Source organism: Rhinolophus hipposideros (genome assembly GCF_964194185.1).
Source record: "Rhinolophus hipposideros genome assembly, chromosome: 13".
Taxonomy (NCBI): domain Eukaryota; kingdom Metazoa; phylum Chordata; class Mammalia; order Chiroptera; family Rhinolophidae; genus Rhinolophus; species Rhinolophus hipposideros.
In genome coordinates this window covers 9,557,148-9,571,296 of record NC_138059.1, presented here as the reverse complement: position 1 = coordinate 9,571,296, position 14,149 = coordinate 9,557,148, and the positions used below count along the sequence as shown (strand labels likewise).

At 53.1% G+C, this 14,149-nt stretch overlaps 1 long non-coding RNA gene across 5 annotated transcripts in view; it reads left to right on the top strand.

Moving 5' to 3' along the window:
- The window catches only part of LOC308506828, a 239,180-nt gene that overhangs the window by 59,360 nt on the left and 165,671 nt on the right, over positions 1-14,149 (top strand). For all 5 annotated transcript variants that reach the window (XR_013994778.1, XR_013994779.1, XR_013994780.1 and 2 more), the window contains one exon: positions 1,666-2,026. This is a non-coding gene — a long non-coding RNA (uncharacterized lncRNA). The remainder of the gene's footprint in view (positions 1-1,665; positions 2,027-14,149) is intronic.

The window sequence follows — 14,149 nt, the reverse complement described above, 5'->3', positions numbered from 1 at the left end:
TTCTCTTGGGCCTAAAAGCTATGTCAGGTGGGTTTAAATGGTAGTTAAAGTTCATGACCTTGAGATGGAGAGATTATCTGCGTCATCTGGGTGGGCCCAAGATAGTCGTTCACGTGAATCCTTACAAGTGGAAGAGGGAAGCGGACGAGTCCGTTGGAAGAGATGGGATGATGGGACCAGTGTCAGAGAGAGGCTGCATTGCTATATTTGAGGGTGGGGGAGGGGAGCTGTTGGCCGAGGCATCCGAGAGCAGGCTCTAGAAGCTGGAAACCGCAAGGAAACGGATTCTTCTTAGAGCCTCCAGAAGGAACAACCCAGCCGATACCGTGGTTGTAGCTCCATAAGACTTGTTTGCCTTCTGACCTCCAGGACTGTAAGCTCTTACATTTGTGTGTTTTATACCACTGAGTGTTTGAAAATGTGTTATTGCAGCAAGTTGTTGTCGATGACCGTGGGTGTGATGACCAAGCTCATGGGCTTTGGAGCCAGACTGCCCGATTCTTGTTCTCTGGTTTTCTAGCTGGGTGATCTTGGGCAAGTTGCTTACCGGGTCTGAGCTTCAGGTTTCCCATCTCTGAAATCGGAATCAGAATAGTCTATAACACGTCAGGGTGTTGTGAGGCCTAAATGAGGAGTCTTATGCATAGGAAATGCCCAATCATAGGTGCCAGCAGGTACGGCAGTTGGGGGCAGATATCCCTCAGTAGTCACCGTGGAGTGGTGGGTCGGGGTGCAGACTTGGGAGACAGGCTGGCCTCACATTCGGGCTCCCTTCTTACTAGTTTGGAGCAAGGGAGTTGTCTGTCTGTGCCCCCGTTTCCTCCTCTAGAAACGGAGGCAGGCGTCCCAGTGTGGTTGTGGTTAGGGTTTTGTATCAGATGGTGGCCAGAACGTTTAGCAGGGAGAGCTTTAGGCACTCCTTAAAGAGCAGTTTTTGTTATCAGTGGGTGGCTGGGGACCGTGGGGTGTCTAGCCCTCAGCATTGTCACAAGTGGGTCCTGTTTGTGCTTCAGTTTATCTCCGTAATAATTTCAGTTCACTGGGTTGGGGGAGACAAAGCGATTGCTGTAGAGCTAGAGCAGTGTTGGGTACCCAGCAGGTGCCCAGTCATTGCGGAATGAATGAAGAAAACAGGGCCCCGGCCCAGGCCTGCCTGAAGAACTGCTCGCTTCATGACAAGGCCTGGAGTCGTGCCAGGGCTTTGTGGCTGTCTTTAAAAAACAAAACAAAACAAAGAACTACTTCCTCCCAGCTGACCCAAAACCCCTCAGCTCACTGCTGGGACCTGTGAGCCCTGCAGAGGAGTCCAGGGCTGTGTGCCAGGCCTGCCTGTGCTATAAACTCCGTAAGCTAGCCACCTGACCTTTCTGGAACCTTCTGTCCTCATCTTCATAATGGATGTACCTCAGCCCCCTCTCCCCTCGCAGGGTAGTTCTGAGCAGCGCTACACAGAAGGTTTTCCCCTCTGCTAGGTCTTTGGTATCTATGGGTAGTGGCAGTCCCCTGAAGGTCCCCTGGTTTCCCGTCTCACCCCAGTTTGGGCACCAGAGCTACAGGGCATTATTTTTAAAGTCCCCATCTAAGTATATCAGGGACAAATACAAAGACAGAATAACTGACTACCCTGATTGTAACAAGACTGATTTTTCTCCTTTCCATTCCCAGGCCTGATCTTTTGACCAGAAAGGAATCAGAAAGATGCCTCTCATGATGGCCGCAGCTGTCAGCTGCATGGAGCTTCATTCAAGGATTTTCTGAGCCGTGTGGATTTACAGTGATATTCAGCCGCCTCGGGAATAATGCTGGTGGAAGCATTATCCTGGAATTGCACAGACCCGGCCCATTTCTGGATGCTAACGTGATTTTAAGGAAGGCCCTGGCCGAGTGCCTTGTGGATTCCTGCAGCGTGGATGCCGCTGGGGATAGAGGACCACCGTGTCCTGCGAGGGCTGAGCTCTTTGTCCTCATCTCAGATGGGAATGTTTGGTTGGGTCGCTCTAGCTCCCTCGCCAGCTTCCTATGAAACGTAAGTCCTGTGCCACATCTCCTGTGCACATATCTTCTGCGTGTTCCTTCAGGCTTTCGGTGACTCTGGCCTGGTTGGTGGCAGCGAGGTCACTTGGCGTGGCGAACTCTCAAAAGGAGATGACATTTAATGAGCTCGTTCTGTGTGTCTGGCTTGGTGTTTGGGGGAAACAGAGGGAAATGGAAAGGTGCTTCCTGGGAGGCACCCCTCTTTCCTTCGCTGACTACGTTATCGTACCTGTCACCTTCTACTGATGCTCCTTTTTCTTGTGTCTGTCTCTATCTCGCACACTGTAGATGTCTTGAAGGTCAGGACCACTTCCACATGGCTGTGTGTCTTGAAGATCCAACATAATGCCTGGCACATAGTGGCTCCTGCTCCAGAGAGGGTGAATTAAGACCTGATCATTAATGAATGACACTGGAGAGTAAATGGAGCATTAGGTGGGGGTGGGGGTGGGGCTGGTGGAGCGGGTGGGGGGGCAATTTCTTGGTTCTGTGCTTAGAGCTGGATGTCAGCCGGGTGCCTGTGGGGCCTGAGGGACCTGGGCTTGAATCTCTAACCTGTACTCACTGTGTGACACTGGGCAAGTGACTGCTGGTTCCTTGCCCTTCTCTATTCTATCAGGGTGAGGTAATGTCGTACTTCACAAGATTGGTGTCGAGGGTCACCACATAGCGACTCAGTGCTGACAGCCAGCCTTGTACTTGGCACACAGCAGGCACTTAGCACGTGGGAGGGGTCCCTGCTGGTTGGGGGGAATCTCCTGGGGAGCCTGGGTGTCGCTTAGGCTTTTAACGGCTGTCAGAGCAGAGCCAGACAGGCCGTGCTGGATTTTAAACTGGGCACTGCCAGTTGGCATGGGCAGTTGATCAAAGGTCACAGTCGCTGGAGCCCATGGGAAAGCTGAGTGGCGGGTGACCAGCAGGTGAGGGAAAGGAGCTTGTATCAGCGTGAGGGGAGGGAGCAGCTGGACTTGGACTTGGCAACAAAGGCCTGTGGCGCTTCTGCAGTTGACAAGCAGGAGGACTGTCCCCCCTCCACCCCAGGACGTGGCAGCTGTGGGGTTGGTGTGAGGGTGCCTTAGTGTGGGGCTGCCCACCGGAGGAGAGCAGCTCAAACTGCCAGGGCCGAGTGCTCAGGTCACCTGGGGCCACGTGGCTCTTGGCTGCCAAGACCGCACTTGGGGCGGGCTCTGGGGTTCGCTTTTGATTGGATTCCCAGTTCCGCTTTGCCTGGTGGCCCCTGGCTGAGAACCTTCCCCTGACCACCGAAGGGAAGTAACGGCCTGCGGTTGGTTATTCCACACTGTTCTTGTTCACAGCGCCCAGGTGCATGGGGATGTCCTCTTCCTTGATGCAAGGTACTTGATTTCTCGTCTTTCTCCTACCCTAGAAGGTGGTCTCTGGGATCAGGAACCATGTTTATGGTGCTCACTGGCTGAGCACACAGTAGGCATTGAATGCATTGCATCACTGTTGATGAGATCAGAGAGCGAGTCTTCGTGGTTTCCTTTCAGCTTCCCTGAAGAGGACAGACAAAAGGAACACTTTCATTTTGAGCATTTGTCTAACTTCATCAGCCTAGCAGTCCCCCAGGTAGGCTGTGGTGTGCCCAGTTTGCAGTTGAAAACCTTGAGGCTTTGAGAGGTCATATCACTTTCCCAAGGTTATTCATCTAGGAGAAGGCAGAGCAGGAAGCCGAGGAGGAGGAGGGTGTGTGTGTGTGTGTGTGTGTGTGTGTGTGTGTGTTGAGCACTGCTCTTGGGGTCCTTAGAACAGCGTGCCCTCTCTGTCCTCCAGGAGAGACAGACTTTCCCAAGAACTCAGACCCCCACAGTGTGGAGGCAGTGGGCGCTGTGCTGGGCCCTGGGATGTAGTGGGGTTGGGATCACAGTCCAGTCCCCGAGGCTCAGGATGTTCCGGGAGCCCGTGCCCTTGGGCCAGTGTGGATTTGCAGCCCCGCTTGATGGGCTGTGCTCGGCCTCCCATGGCCCAGCAGGGCAGGGAGCCCAGTCCTCCCGGGAGGGGCTGTGGAGGGCTGGGCAGAACCGTCCTGGAGGGAGCCCTGGAGTAAAAACGTGAATGGGGGGGACCAAGGCACAGCACTGCCGCTTCCACTTCTGCCTTTACAGGCCTCTGGCACCTCTTCCTGCCATGTCCTCCCACCCCCCGCCCACCCTGCGGCAGCTGCACACTCACTTATCATATCGCCCACAGCCCTGGCTTTCCTCCTTTTATCGGTGACTCCCTAAACCAACCCCATTGTGGTGGTCCTGCTTATCTCCTGCTCCTCCCAGGAAGGTGAGGGTGGGCTTGGGCACCAGAACACAGGGAATGGTCATGGCGAGATGTGGGGCTCCCGCTTCCCCTCCTTGCTGGCTGCTCTGAGCACCTGCCCCGTGTCTTTGGGGGTGCCCCCTGTGGACACGGGTGGAGAATAATTAGCACGTTAAGTCAGTCTCTGTGCAGGGCATATGGCAGACATCATTCTGTTCCAAGGCCAGAACAGACCTCTGGGGTGGGCCGTATGCTTATGGTCTTTCTTCGTGTTGATGTAACTGGAGCACAGAAAGGCAAAGCTGGTCTCCTCAGGGCACACAGGCAGGATTTGAACACAGTTCCTTCTGATTCCAAAGCCACTGGGCCACACTACCCGGAGCTGAGAGATGCAACTTTTCAGCTCCCTTCTCGGCCTCCAGAGGCTGTGTGACCTCGGAAAGATCACCTTTCTTCTCCGGATCTTTGAACGCTCGTTGGTAGGGAAACCGTCTAGTTTCTCTCCTAAGCGGGGACACTCGAGACACTTCTTATAGGCGCACTGTCATTTTTCTGGGATGCAATTATTTCAGGAGTGTGGTCTTCGGAAGAAAACCTCGTCACACTCTGAGGACCGCTGCCGAGCAGGAGTAGGGAGGGTGAAGGCTGACAGAGGGCAGTGTGCACACCAGCCTCTCCACTCTCGCAGATACGCTTGGCAGCTTTCTGGAGCTCTCTGAACCTCAATTTCTTCACATATGAAAGTGGGGGCACACCCACCTTGCCAGGTTGGAAGGTTAAGCAGGCACATTCCAAGCATTCCTAAACACCAACCAGTTAGCAACCCCATAGCTATTCATGGAGAACCCCTGGTCTCCAGCCTCAGCCTGGAGAATGAGTCACAACTCTCCTCTCTCTCTCTCTCTCTCTCTCTCTCTCTCTCTCTCTCTCTCTCTCTCTCTCTCTCTCTGTCTCTCTGTCTCTCAGTCACCCTGTGCAGACCCCAGGAGCCCAGGTACCCCTGTGGGAGCAAAACACAACCAAGTTTTGAAGCTTTGCTATTTCATAGCTGTGTGACTTTGCTCTAGTTCCCAAACCTCTCTGAGCTGCACTTTCTTCATCGACAAAGTCGGAACGATAACACTGCTGAATCCCTCGTTCTTACCTCAGTGTGGCCAGCTAGTATTGGCTCTCTAAGTGTTAGTTACTCCCCCTGGGGGCCCGTGGCTCCTGGTGGCTGCTGGTCTCATCCCTGCCTCATCCCAGAAAGCCATGTCCTGGCTTTGCCAGCCAGACCGTGTGACGTGAGGGTTGCAGCGCCTTCCTCCTAGGTGAATGTTGAGTGTCAGAAGGCTTGAGAAAACACTGGCCTGTGGCATTCCGAAGTTAATGGAGGGAGTAGATTCTAGGAGGGTCTCTGCTTGACCTCCCACCCACCCCTTCTCCATCACGCCCTCCGCCTTCCCCACCCTGCCCGTTTTCCCTGAGTGAGTTTGGAGGCAATTGAAGGTTTATGGCAACTGCACGTAAGTAGAACTCTAGGTAGTGGTCCAGGACAGTGGCTTTGGCCCCTGGAAGCCTGAGCCCGGGTGGGTGAGTTTGAGCCTATTCCCTACCGTGCCTAGTTAACCAGGCATTGGGCACAACCCGGGCGGGCAAGACAGGCCGTTTGGGGGAGAAAAGGGTATATTTGAACAAGTTGGGGAGTGAATCTCAGCTATCCAAAGCAGGGGCAGCATAAGGGGCTCTATGAAAAGTTTGAAAGAAGACCTTGTTGCCTTGAGCAAACACACACACACACACACGCGTAAACCTGTTTTTCATTATTCTGACCTTAGGATCCAAGCTATTCACTTAGGACTAGTGGGGTCCGGTAAAGAAAACAGCTTTTGGGAACTGACACAGTTTCAAGATATGTTCTGTTTTGGGCTCATAGACGTTCATGGAAAAGGCTTGGAGACCAGAGCCTTTGTGTGTGTGTGTGTGTGTGTGTGTGTGTGTGTTTTCTCATCTACCCTAGTTGCTCATCTGCCCTGGCTGCTTTCTCATCTCCTCGTGAGGGGGTGGATTATTTCCCATGATGGGGGTGGGCAGGCTTTGTCCCCTTTTCTTATCCTGTCAAAGTCATTTTACAGGGCAGTTGCTGGGGATGGGGGTCTTTCCCGCCTATCTATCTGTCTGTCTATCTGTCACCATCTATGCCACCCATCACATGGGGTGGGAGTCCTAGGGAGAAGGGGTCAGCTCCACCAATTACCCGGAACAGCCCTGACCCTCCCGTCCCCAGGGAGGCTTATCTGGCCCCAAGCAAAGTGCAGCTGCTGGTGGTGAGGTCTCTGAGTCACTCACAGGATCGGTACCGGGTTTAGCGGAGGCTATGACATCAACAAACATTAGCCGGGACCAGCTCCCAGGTTTCAGCTCACCCAGGGTCCTGGAAATTTCTTGTTGCGTGTTCAGGGAACACGAGGGTGCTCCTGTTCTTCATAAAAATAATTTTCCTAGTGGAGAAATGCTCCAGAGAGGTTGCTGATTCATGTTAGAAAATTTGGGACCATGTAAGTTCCCGGGCTTCCTGGCTGTGTGACCATAGGTAGGGTGCTTGACATCTCTGGGTCTTTGTTTCCTCCTCTAAGAAGCGGGTTATTGTGAAAATTAGGTGACCTGAGAAGTGAAACCTGGCCTGTTGTTAGTCCCTGCCTCTGAACTTGACACATAGTAAACCCTGAATCTAAGTCAGATGTGCGAGTCAGATGGCTTCTGGGACTCTGTTGTTTTCCAGCCCTTGAGTTAGTTCCAGTGATTCTTGGGAGCTCGCTGAGGCTCCAGCTCATGTTTCAATGAGGTGGCGGTCCTCGCCTTGTGCTCCTCACGTGCTTGTTGAGAGGACCTGGTGAGTCACCTCTGGGAAAGTTCCTGAGAGCTGGACAGCGCTGTGTGGGCTAGTGTTGCATTTCAGAGAGCCAGGCTTCACAGAGCCCGGCCTGATCTCATGGCTGAGGCTGATTCCTCCGGGAGGGAGCGTGGAGGTGGCAGAGGTGGTGGGGTCCTGCACGTTCCTCAGGGTTAAGGCCAGGCAGCAGTGGACTGCTCAGCTGTCCCAGACCAGGCTGGAGCGCTGCGCAGTCTGCGAGCACCCCCAGTTCCCCCGCTTTTGGCTGTCCTTCTGCTGTTGAGTTTTGGGGTCCTTTCTTTGCATAACGTGAATTGCCCACATCGGAACCAAAACAAGAAGCCACAAAGGGTCATTTAACCCATATTCCCACCTCTGGGCTTAACAAGCGTTCAAGGACGTGGCATATTAGTTTTACCTCATTACTTCTGAAGGCATTTTTAAAACACAGAGATAAAGTGACGTTCACAAGCCTTCTTCTCCCATTCCATTTCCTTCTTTTTGTAGAAGTGCTGCTCTCCTGACCTTGGGCCACGATAGGTCATGCCCTTACACTTCTATTGTAAATCTACTTGGAGGCCACTGACAGCACCGTTTTGTGTGCTTTAAAATTCTTACGGAGGTGAGAATGTAGGTGTGTGTGCACGCAGTTTGCTCTTCTCACTCTGTATTATGTTTGGGTGATGATGCCACAGATGTGTTTGTTCCTCACGCCTCTCGTGGTGCTTTTTGGGTTGTTTCTGCTGTTTGGGCTGCGGAAAACAGAGCTGGGATACGCTTCTTGGCCCACGTCTCCAGGCGCATGTGTGGGTGTCCCCAGGGGTGCGATGCACAGGGAATGTACACTTGTGGCCTTGCCAGAGGCTGCCACCTTGCTGATGGCTCCCTGTGAGCCTGTGACCTTGAGGGCCGGGGGGTGTGATGCTCATCCCTGTATCCCTAGGATGGGTCAGCTGTACTAGCACCAGGCACCGGTACCAGCTCCTTACATGCTTGAATGAGGTGGATTCTGGGAGGAGATGAGGCAGACACCAAGGGCAAGACCAGAGTCGGGGTGCAGAAGCAGCAGTAGCCCTCTCGGAAGCAGCACCTGATCGGAGAGGCACTGTCACCACTGAAGGAGCCGTTTCATCCGGGCTGGGGGGTGGGTTCCAGCAAAGCCTTCAGCTCTGGAGTTTCGAGCAGGAGGATGGGCGGCAGCAGGGCTGTTTGTGAACGGTCTGGAGAGGAAATTGCTGGAAGGCAGATCAGTGCTGTGGAAAAGCTGAGAGAAGCAAGAGAATGAGAGAGGACTAAGCACAAATGGGAGAGTTGTGTTTTCCTATTTCAAAATGCGATTAGAAGTGGAAAATTGGGGCTTGGTAATGGGAAAATAATTGTGTGCATACTATAAAAATAGTCTGTTTTTCTTCTTAAATGCTTTCTCCCTGATGATAGACCTAATACGAGGTCTTTAGACAAAATGTAGAATGTACAGAAATGTATGGAAGGTTGAAAAAATGTCCCGTTGCCCTCTGCTGAGGAACAACCCCTGGTAACCTTCGTGAGAAGAACATTACTGAGGACCGACGGGTCGCGGTGGGCGGTGGGCTAGACTTCCCTGGTTTCAGCACAGGAAGTCCTGCCTCCTGGGCAGGTCGGATGGTTGTCAGCCTGCCTGTGAGTTAAAGTCTACCCCTGAGGGTCAAGTAATTTGACAGCCCATAAAGCTGTGCAGGAGTCATGGTGTTTATTTGGCTCCAGCTGCATGCAGGGCAGGTATGAGGCCATAGGCCATCGGAGACTCCATGCTCGATGCCCTGTGTTCCGTCCGCAGGAGTCGACAGCTTGTCCTAGGTATGTAGCAGGGAAAGGAAGAGGAGGGAACATTGGCAGGACGTTCCCTTGAGGCACATGGTGGGGGTTTGAGGACGTTTTTCTTCTGGTGGGTTATCTGTATTTGCAAGTGGTACCAGGAGAGAGGGTGGACCTTGGTCCAAATGCTGTGTGTGACAGTAACCCCCCCACTCCAAAGCAACACTGGGGCCCCAAAATGATGCGGCACTCCTTCTGTGGCCAGCTCCCTCTACCATCTCTCCCTTCCGTTCTGTAAGATGGGCACTTACGCTGCTACCTGCTTGTTGGCATGCTGTCTCTGCTGGGGGATGGATTGGTTTCAGGGGTGCAGACCACCAGCATGGAGCCCTGGGGGTGACATCCGGAAAGAGCCTCACCTGGAGAAGAGAATTCCTCCAGGAGGTGTGTGTCTTGAGTTCTTGGAGGGCTGGCATTCTTTGTAGCGTCACTTGAGCCTTACAGCACCGTACAAGGTTTCGACATTCATTGGTTGTTTCTCCATTTAACGAATGTTTGTCAACCACCTACTTACTAAGTGCAGGGCAATACTGGGAAATGCTGGGAAATCTGAGTACATAGGTGCTCTCTTTTGGTGTTTGTCATGGCTTCATTGTATTTCATCGCAGTAGCAGCCCTGTGAGGTTGTTGACTGTTATCCGCATTCTATAACAAATCAAGTGACGGAATTAAGGTCAAGTTAGGTTCCCACTGTGGGGTTACCTGATACCATAGAGTCTTTGCTGTCACTTCATATTCAATACAGTGCAGTGCCTTCAGGGGGCCTGGCCCTAGTCCTGCCTCTGCCGTTTGTTAGATGTATGGCCTTGGGCAAGCTATTTAACGGCTCTTGACCTCAGTTTCTCTATCTGTAAAATGGGTCACAATAGTCCTGCTGCAGTTGAATGTGTGTATCTTCCCCAAAGTCATATGTTGAAACCCTAACCCCCAATGCAATGGTATTTGGAGGTGGGGCCTTTGGCAGGTGATTAGGTTAGATGAGGTCATGAAAATGAGCCTCCATGATGGGAGTAGTGGCCTTATAAAGAGGAAGACAGATACCCCCCCACCCCCCTTTTTATGCATGCACACCAAGGGAAGGCCCTGTGAGCACACAGTGAGAAGAGAGCCGTCTACAAGCCAAGGAGCAGGGCCTTACCAAGAACAGGGCCAGCTGGCACCCCAGAGCCATGAGAAATAAATGTCTGTTCTTGAAGTCACTGTCTGTGGTATTTTGTTACAGCAGCCGCAGCACACTAAGACTGCCTCCATGCAAGAAGGTTTGGAGGTTTAAATGAGACACTATCGTGAAGTGTGTAGTACAGCACCCATCACACACCAAGTGTTCGATGAAGCCCTGTCCTTCTGACCACGCCTTTGTAAGTGACCTTCCAGGGGTTCAGAGAGAGTCAGGAACTCGCCAACGGTCACACAGTCGCTTTGTTGCAGCTCTCAGGAGGCGCTGGGCCCTTCTTCCTCCACAGGAGAGCATCTGTCCCACCTGTCCCACCCTGCCTTCATAGAGGGACCTCCTGACCACCTGGGTTAGGTCATTCATTCCTGCAAAGCCCTCGAGAGCAAGGCAAGAAAACGTGCCCAGCGGCTGCTTGCAAGGTTAATTAAGCCATTCCTGGGGTTTCCTTTGCTCCCTAGTTAGCACCAAAATAAATGCCTCCAAATGGCTTTGAGGTTTCTCGTTGATATTGCCCTTTGATTTCAGACAGCACTGGCATCTCTCATCTTTCTGAGGGTGATAAACATTTAGATAGCAACAAAGATACTGGTAAAAGGGAAATTTAGGGGACATGCAGCCGCTGGCTGAGCAGACCCTTTGGTGTGAAGAGGGGTGACAAATAGCTTCCAGAAAAATACCTATGACTTCCGTCTGGTGCTCCCAGGTGTTGGGATGAGAGCGGCAGGTGTCCTGGGGGAGGGGAGACTCTTGCTTTGCTGCCTGGAGAAGCCATTGCTTTCCTGATTCTTCTGTGGCATCATGTTGGAGTCTTGTTCCCATGCGTTTCGTCAGATGTTACGGTCTTCGGCACAGTATGGTCAAGGACATTGATGGGTAGGCATGGATGGCACGGTGCTTGTGTATTTATTCTCCTTTATCGAATGCCAGCCATTTGCCAAAATGTAATAATCGTCCCAGCAACCCCAAGAAGTAAGTGCTGTCTGACTCTCACCTTATAGGCGTGAACACAGAGGCTCAGACAGGGTCAGACACCCAGCTAGGAAGGTCGAGGCTGAGATTCCAGGCATCCCTGAGACTCCTGAACCTGTTTCCCCGGCTGCCATCTCCTTACCCCAGAAATGTCCAAACGCATTGCGTTGAATGCCAGCACTCTGGTCCCAGATGGACAGAGGGGGGCCTATGGGAAGCTGGATCTTTGAGCCTGATGGAGTTGACACTTGCCTGCTATGTTTGCAGTCCCTGGTCTCCTGCGGTGTCTCCGGAAGTCATAATAATCCTCTGGCCGGAACTCTGGGGGATGACAGGAAGTCATATCCCAGCTCTATTGGCTTGCTGGGTGCACGTTGGTCTGGTGGCCATCGGGGTGGGGGTGGGGCGGGCAGGGCTTGGGGGAAGGAAGAACCTACTACAAGTGATTCTGCGCGTCTTGTATTGTGGACAGATTCCCGGATTATTCCACGGTGACTCAGATGATCAGATTTGGGTCCGGAAGCCTGGGCTACACAAAGATAATGTGGAACCTTCATATTGTGCCACAAAGTCCTCACCCTTTTAAAAGCTGCTGTTTTCTGAGATAATCAACCTAGCGATTGTGGATTTTGGATTTCCCAAGCCAAGGACTTCTGGAGGGTGGGAGACAGAGGGGTGGTCGCCGAGGAAAGGAAGACAGGACGGGAATGTACGCTCAGCATCTTTGTGGTGAAGTTTCTCTCCCAGCAGTGAACCAGGGGCGAATTCATGCGGCTCCCATGGCCTCCCTCTGCTTGAGTCGAGTTCCTGTGCCTCCCCGTGACTAAGGAGGAAATTCCATTTTACTTGTACGGCGGCTAGTCAGCCATCATGCCATTCTTCATTTTGTGGCTGCCTCATCGTTTTGGAATTTGCCTTTTTTCTTTCTGTTTCTGGATTCTGTGTCGAGGCGATAATGTGGTACGACTCCATGGAACAGGCAAATCTCAGCCTTCCACTCACGGTGGTTTTGGGTGGCCGGGGCTTCCTGTTTTCAGCATGGTGGGTTGTGTGGAGCACGGGTCCTTGTCACACATTTGCATTCATCCGTCTGTTAGGGATCCACACTCAGTTCCCGACCCATGAGGGAACCCCTGGGTAAACCTCCCATTGTCTGGGTCCTTGAGATGGAGCTCCCAGGACTGCTGGTTTCCTGGCTGGCTTAGAGGCCACTGAGAAACTCCTTGGAATGTAGGTGGGAGAGCCACCAGTGTCTGCACGAGTGGAGCAGTAGGGCCACTGTCACACGAAGGAGAAGCACGCCAGCATCACCAGTGGTGGAAGGGGATGAGAGGGAGAGAGAGAGGGAGACGGAGGGAGGGGGGTCACGCTTGCTTGCAGAAGCTCTGACAGACAGCACAGGTGAGGAGGGTTTGAAGGGACGGGGTGTGAGCTTTACTTCATCCCCTCACCTTTCGTCAGTCCCAGGCGCTGTGCTCAGAGAGTCCGAGGCTGGCTGTACCCTGGACACCCATCTCCTTTTCCACCTGCTCTGAACCACCCAGACCCAGCCAGGGCTTCCAGAACTGGGTGACGGCCCCTTTTTGTTTCCACCTCTACCTAGCTCCCCTCGCTAACTGCCCCGCCTTGCTGACAGCCATGTCCCTTTGTGATGGACATGCGTCGGCAGGCCTCTGTCAGTTGAGTGGGTCCAGGTGTCGCTATGTTGGGAGCTGTCCCCGTGAAGTCTGCAGCTGGAGGTTTCCTGAGTGCGGTTTCTCCTGCCCAGCAAGCCAAGTAGCGCTGCTCCCATGCCCAGCACTTAACCTGCAGGCCTTGCAAAGCTTCCGCACGGCCCAGCGTTGGAGCCATAAGTTACCGAGAATGGTCCCTCAGCTGCCATGAAGTACAGGTGTCCCCTGAGGAGACAACAGCCCCCAGGAACAGGCCACTGCGTGCCAGGCACTGTATGGGGCTTCTTAATTCTCGTCATCCATGACGATCCCTGAGTATTTCCCCATTTTTACCAGGGAGGAAGCAGAGGCACAGAGAGGTTAAGGAACTTGCCCAAAGGCATAGCCGTAGTACAACTAGAGCTTCACACCAGCTGTATCTGAGAGTCGGCTTGGCCAGCTCAGGGAAGTTGGGCTTCGCTGTTGTGACCAGGGGTTCAGTGCTGAGGGTGACCCCTTGGCTCCTTTCAATGCTCTGACGTCTCTTATCTTAGGCAAAGACAGAAAGAGGAGCTTTCCTTCCCATCAACTGTTTTAACTGAACCTCACCGCAGGTTTTCGGGCGGTGCTGTTTTCACAGTGGATAAAGCATGGGTGCGGCTCGGTGCCAGGGATGTTGGTGGGTGGGGGAGGGGGCGGGGTGTAACTGGCTTTCGGAGGAGACCTGGATTTGAGTGCCCCTAGTTAGGCAAGCCTTCGGGCTGTCTCTTCACTTCCTCTAGAGAACTGTCCGTTTCCGCAGATCCCCCAGCTTTAAAATTCTGTGACCCTGAAGTTTGGCACTGCGCTCACATTTCAGAAATCTACACTACAGACAGGGACATTGTAAGGGGGCAGGGTTGTTTATTTTGCGGAAAGGATGTCATTGTAATAGCTAGCTGCCCGGGTACTTCGCAGGTATCTGCTAAGTGGTTGCACGGTTAACTCATGTAATATTCACAACTACCCTAGAGGATAGGTGATGATTGTCACCACTCCCATTTGACAGATGAGGACATTGAGGCTCAGAGGTGGTCAGGAATCAGACAAAGATCCCTCCGCCGGTAAGTGGCCGAGGGGGTGTTGGAACCCAGGCCGAGGCTGCCGCGCTCATGCAGGTGAGCATTCGCTGGGTTGTGGCACTCCGCTGCGCAATCTAGGTTAACACCAGGCCGTGTGTGACTGCAGCCACTTCCACTTCTTTGGCAAAGCTGTTTCTGTGGGGGATGCGGCCTGAGACCCCATGGGGGCACTGCTGCTTGGGAGGGTCCAGTCTGCCCCGGG